The 6,000-nt window shown below is 43.2% G+C and overlaps 1 protein-coding gene across 1 annotated transcript in view; it reads left to right on the top strand.

Moving 5' to 3' along the window:
• The first annotated feature begins 3,056 nt into the window (after nt 1-3,056).
• Nucleotides 3,057-6,000, top strand: part of ACSL3 (acyl-CoA synthetase long chain family member 3) — a 57,635-nt gene continuing 54,691 nt past the window's right edge. The window contains exon 1 of the mRNA XM_029933702.1: nt 3,057-3,099. The gene's annotated coding sequence lies outside the window, so the exon portion shown is untranslated. The remainder of the gene's footprint in view (nt 3,100-6,000) is intronic.

Below are 6,000 nucleotides of genomic sequence, written 5' to 3'. Positions count from 1 at the left end.
ATACCTAGTAGTGCAATTGCTGCGTTGTAGGAGTTATATTTTTAATTTTTTGAGGAACCTCTGTACTGTTTTCCAGAGTAGCTGTGCCATTTTGCATTCCCACCAGCAGTGCAAAAGAGATCCTTTCTTCGCATCCTGGCCGACATCTATTGTTGCCTGAGTTGTTGATGTTAGTTCTGACAGGTGTAAGGTGGTATCTCATTGTGGGTTTGATTTCTATTTCCCTGATGATGAGGGATGTTGAGCATTTTTTCATGTGCTGGTTGGCCATCTGGATGTCTTCTTTGGAGAAGTGCCTAGTCATGTCTTTTGCCCATTTCTTCACTGGATTATTCATTTTTTGGGTGTTGAGTTTGATAAGTTCTTTTTAGATTTTGGGTACTAACTCTTTTATTTGTTATGTCATTTTGCAAATATCTTCTCCCATTCCGATGGTTACATTTTAGTTTTGCTGATTGTTTCTTTCCCTGTGCAGAAACTTTTTATTTTGATGAGGTCCTGATAGTTCACTTTTGCTTTTGTTTCCCTTGCCCCCGGAAATGTGTTGAGTAAGAAGTTGCTGTGACCGAGGTCAGAGAGGTTTTTGCCTGCTCTCTCCTCGGGGATTTTGATTGCTTCCTGTCTTATGTTTAGGTCTTTCATCCATTTTGAGTTTATTTTTGTGTATGGTGTAAGAAAGTGGTCCAGGTTCATTTTTCTGCATGTCGCTGTCCAGTTTTCCCAGCACCATTTGCTGAAGAGACTGTCTTTATTCCATTGGATATTCTTTCCTGCTTTGTCAAAGATCAGTTAGCGATACGATCGTGGGTCCGTTTCTGGGTTCTCTATTCAGTTCCATGGATCTGAGTGTCTGTTTTGTGCCAGAACCGTACTGTCTTGATGATTACAGCTCTGTAATACAGCTTGAAGTCTGGGACTGTGATGCCTCTGGCTTCGGTTTTCTTTTTCAAGATTGCTTTGGATATTCATGGGTCTTTCTGGTTCCATACAAATGTTAGGATTGTTTGGTTCTAGCTCTGTGAAGAATGCTGGTGTTATTTTTGATAGGGATTACTTTTTTAAGCTTTCTAACTGGCTTTTTTAGTGTCTGTCTTCGTAGGTGAATGTACTATTTTTGAGGGATTCCGTGGTTTTGACTCTAATGTGGATGAAAGTCAGTGATGACTGTAAAATGCACATCTACACCCACAGCTCTGTTGGGACCCCCAGTCCTGTATTTCTGACAAAACTTGAATCTCGCTCCTGGTCATTCCCACACACTTAATGTCCTGCCCTGTCCTCATACAGTTTCCCGTGTATCTGCTTTTCCTCTCATTTCCTCGTATCTATTGCAAGTCACCCAACATTCTGGAAGCGTGGATACTAATCTGCAAAGGATTAATCTTCACCCCCCCCCCCCATATCCTATTGGTTTTACCTGAAAAAGCAGGTGATCCCTGCTTCTTCTCTAACTATTGCCCGAAAGTCTGGACCTCTTTGTCCCTCACTTGGACTATTCCATTAACTACATACTTGGAATCGTTTCTGTTTTTTTTTCTGTGATAACCCAAGTAATCATTCTGAAAAGACAAATTTGATCATCTGACTGCTTTGCTTAAAAACCCGTCTCATTCTCTCTGCTACGCGTTCTATATTTATTTCATTTTCACTTCTAACTTCCCTCATTTTCTGTGTTGCATCTGTCCAGCAGCTTGAGGTTACTCATTCTGTACTTGTTCATGCCTCTGTGCGCTCGGCAGGAATGGAGGCGGATGAGTCCGCACAGGGGTCCGTGTAGCTCTCGCTGCCAGACCTAGGAGGACCTCAGAGGCTTCAGCTGAATCACGAAGGGCCAGTTTACTTTGGCAGTTTCTTTTAGCGTCTCTTAATTCTCGCAGATTCTTTTGATTCACCTCCATTCTGGAGAGAATATTAGTGGATTAGCATGTCCCTATGTCCGATACAGGCCTCCTAGGTCATAGGCTGCTGGGGCCCTGTGGGTGTCACGTTCGCTGTGGCTCGCTGGGCTAGAGGTGGGAGCTGAGTGGCATCACGCAGTTCAGACGGAATGAGGGCTTCTCTCCCCAGAAGTCGCAGGCCAGACACTGTAGACTGTGCAGGCTACCGTGATAGCACTGGAGATGATAACGTACTCAGAAAGAAGACTTGGGAACAACTCCTTTTTGGGGCCTGGGAACTGTGGAAGAGAGGGATTGCCAAACTAATTGTTGGCTTTACGGATCTGCTCATCTTTTTTTTTTTTTTAACATTTATTTATTTTTGAGAGACAGAGACAGAGCGTGAATAGGGGAGGGGCAGAGAGAGAGACACAGAATCTGAAGCAGGCTCCAGGCTCTGAGCCAGACGTCCGTACAGAGCCTGATGTGGGGCTCGAACCCACGAACCTTGAGATCATGGCCTGAGCCAAAGTTAGATGCTCAAATGACTGAGCCACCCAGGCACCCCATGCTCCTCTTCTTTCTAGGGCTTAAATCCCGCCATTGGCTCAGTTCTGTTTTCTTTAATGCTTAATTTATTGAGTAATCTTTTAACCATTGATCTGAAATGCTACCATTGTCAAATAGCAAAATCAAATCCAATGATTACTTGTTTTTAAAATTCTGTACCCGAACAGTTTAGTGTTCGTTTTGATATCTAACCGGGCAAGTATGCACTAAGTATTCTTGTTCTCAACCTTTATTAGCAAACCTTTAAAGTGTTTTCCTTTTGGATAAACTTTGGAATTAATATCGAGTAGTCATACTAAACAAACAAGTAACAAAGTTCCTACTAGGATTTTAATTGGGATTGCATTTCATTGACAGGTTAATTTGGCTGAATTATAATGATCTTTTCTACCCAGGAACTAAATGATCTGTTTTTGAATTTAGTGTCTATCAGCATTTTATACATATATATATACACATATGCACATGTGTTTAAATAGAATGTTGTATGTATGAAGTATTTTAAAGTTGCTTTATTATTGTGACTAAGATCTTTTCTCTTTTTCTTATTTTCTTCTTCTTCTTTTTTTTAAAGTAAACTCTACCCCCATGTAGGGCTCGAACTCATGACTCTGAGATCAAGAGTTGCATCCTGTACCAACTGAGCTAGCAGGTGCTTCCCTCTTTTCATTTTCTAACTGGTCACTACAAGTATATAGAAAAACTACAGATTTTTTATTGTTTGCTTAGTGTCCGGATACCTGCGTGCATTCTATCTGGATAGTTTTCAGATGATTCTTCTGGATTTTCTTGCCAGACAGGCAGTTATCTACAAACAGTGATGGTTCTGTTCTCCGTTGCCAGTATTCACGCTCCTCAGTTCTTTTTGTCATCGCTTGCATTGGCTGCACTGCAGTGCTGGCTGAAAGAAATGCAGTGGGGCCGCAGATCCGAGCTGTGTACATCACTTTAGCTTTCTGGCGGGCATCGGAAGTAAAATAAAAAGCAGCAAGTCACTTGAGTGTGTTTGATTTAACCTGGTGTTCCGCCATCCCCCCTTATCTGCGGTCTCGCTGCCCACAGTTGTAGGTCCCCTCCGTCAGCCTTGGGGGGGGACCTGTGCCCTCCGACCTGTCCTCAGCGGGGCGGTGGCTGCGGCTCTTCCACATCTCTCTTCATCTCTTCCCTTAGGCATTTGTCATCTCCCGTCATCCCAGAAAGGAGTGTGGTATAGTGAGATGTTTTGAGAAAGATGACGTTCACATAGCTTTTGGCAATTAAATTTTTAATTCCAGTATAGTCCACACAACTTTTATAACAGTATGTTGTTGCAATTGATCTATTTTATTTGTTATTGTTGTTAAAGAAAATTCAGCCAATTAGGAAGACCTAATTTGTTTTATTAAATTATTCACAAATCAGGCCGCATCCCATCTAGCAAGTAGAGGGGAGCTCCATGGAGTTGTACATAATGGAAGTTTTTTTTTTGTTTTGTTTTTTGTTTTTTTAGCTTTTACTGACATGATCACACCTTTACCTCCCACTTAAACTGCTAGTACAGGGGCGCTGGGTGGCTCCGTCCATTAGCGTCCTTAGTGTCCTTGAGTTTAGCTCAGGTCATGATCTCCTAGTTTGTAAGATCCAGCCCTGTATTGGGCTCCATGCCAACAGTGCAGAGCCTGCTTGGGAGTCTTATTCATTCTCATTCTCTCTCTCCCCCCCTTTCTCCCCCCCTCTCTCTGCCTCTGCCCCCACTTGAAAAATAAATAAACTTAAAAAATAAACTGCTAGTCAAGAGAATGATTAACAGAATCCTGCTGTATAATACAAAACTATATTTGGTATTCGTCGCCACTACTGGCACCCAGCTCTTAAGACCTCTGAAGTTTCCCAAATGATAGGAATCTTTTGTTATTCATAAGTACTCTCTTTGATCACACCTGGGTTTATGCTAACAAAATGAATTAGGGCTTGGGGGTCCCATAGAGCTGGACACTTCAAAGACCTAGGGACTAGAGAATTTAGACCCACCCGTTGACCTCTGAGGAGGAGTGAGGGGCCTGGAGACCCAAACTCTTTTAAACAATGAAATTCTTTAGGCTTCCGTGTTGGTGAACTGGGCCGGTGCTGGGAAGGTGGGGCAGCTGGAGAGGGTTCTGAGGTTTCCAGTGTCTCTTCCACCCCCCATACCTTATATGCATCTCTTCCTTTGGCTGCTCCTGAACTGTATTCTTTATAATAAACCACTAAACTTAAGTAATGGGTGTTCCTGAGTTTTGTGAGTCATTCCAGCAAATTATTGAACCTAAGGAGGGGATTGTGGGAATCACTGATTTATAACCAGCTGGTGACTCATGACTAGAAAGTGGGGAATACTCTTGTGAAACTAGCCCTTAACCTGTGGGATGTAGCCCTTGTAAAATGGTACAGAACTGTAGGTCAATGCTAGCTTTCATAAAATTGTCTTTACGACTACTATCAGGAGGTGCCTGGGCAGCTCAGTTGGTTGAGCGTCCAACTTCAGCTCAGGTCATGATCTCACAGTTTGTCAGTTAGAGCCCCGTGTAAGTAAGGCTCTGTGCTGACAGCTCAGGGCCTGGAGCCTGCTTCCATTTCTGTGTCTCCCTCTCTCTCTGCCTCTCCCCAACTTGCGCTCTGTCTCTCTCTCAAAAAAAATGAATAACACATTTAATAAAACTTAAAAAACTACCATCAAAGTAGTATGTGCACATGGTGGAGAACTTTTTAAAGTAATTTCTTGGCAGAGTATGTTTGCACAATATAAGTTTCCAAAGTCCTTGCCTGTCTGAGAATTTCATTCTTCTAAATGCAGTTGGTCAGGAAATCAGCGCGGAGAACAATTCCAGATTAAAATTCATTTCCCTCAAAGCTTTGAAGGCATTGCTGACAGCCTTCCTGCTTCTGGTGTTGCAAAGACGCCTGATGCCGGTATGAGTCTCATTCTGGGAAGGGGACTATCCTGGTTTGTCTCCTCTAGCCCCTGCTTTTGCTCTCTAAAGTATCCTTATTTGTTGATCAATTCTGCAGTTAACCTTATTTGTAGGTGACCTGGTTTTTGGAAGACTTTAAGTTTATTTTGAGAGCGAGTGGGCAGAGGGAGAGGGAGACTCCCAAGTAGGCCTTACGTCTGGTGTGGAACTGGACCCACCACTGGGAGATCAATGGCCTCAGGTGAAGTCAGGAGCTGGAGACTTAACTGAGCCACCCAGGCGCCCCTCAGGTTCTTTGAGGATTCAGAAGCTTGCATCTAGAGGTCAGGTATTTTTTTCCACCCCCACCCCCCCATCTGCTCAGCTCTGAGCAGGCTCTGTCAGTCTGAAGCCTGGCCGAAGCCTAGCGCCCACCAGCTCTGCGATTCTGTACTGCAGAGTGCTTCAGTAAGTGCTGCCTCTTCTCTTTGCTCTTTTGTTCTAGAACTCCTCTTAATGGAGCTTGGTCTTTTGGATTAATTTGACACCTTGAAAGAGGACTTTACCTCCATTTTGACCTCAAACTTTCTAATTAAGTTTTTCTTTCCAGCTGATCTCCTCTTAACTCTAGTGATAGATCCTGC

The sequence above is a fragment of the Suricata suricatta genome, chromosome 3 (assembly GCF_006229205.1).
Source record: "Suricata suricatta isolate VVHF042 chromosome 3, meerkat_22Aug2017_6uvM2_HiC, whole genome shotgun sequence".
NCBI lineage: Eukaryota > Metazoa > Chordata > Mammalia > Carnivora > Herpestidae > Suricata > Suricata suricatta.
Note: the sequence above shows the minus strand (reverse complement) of the source record. Positions and strands in the feature narration are given on the sequence as shown.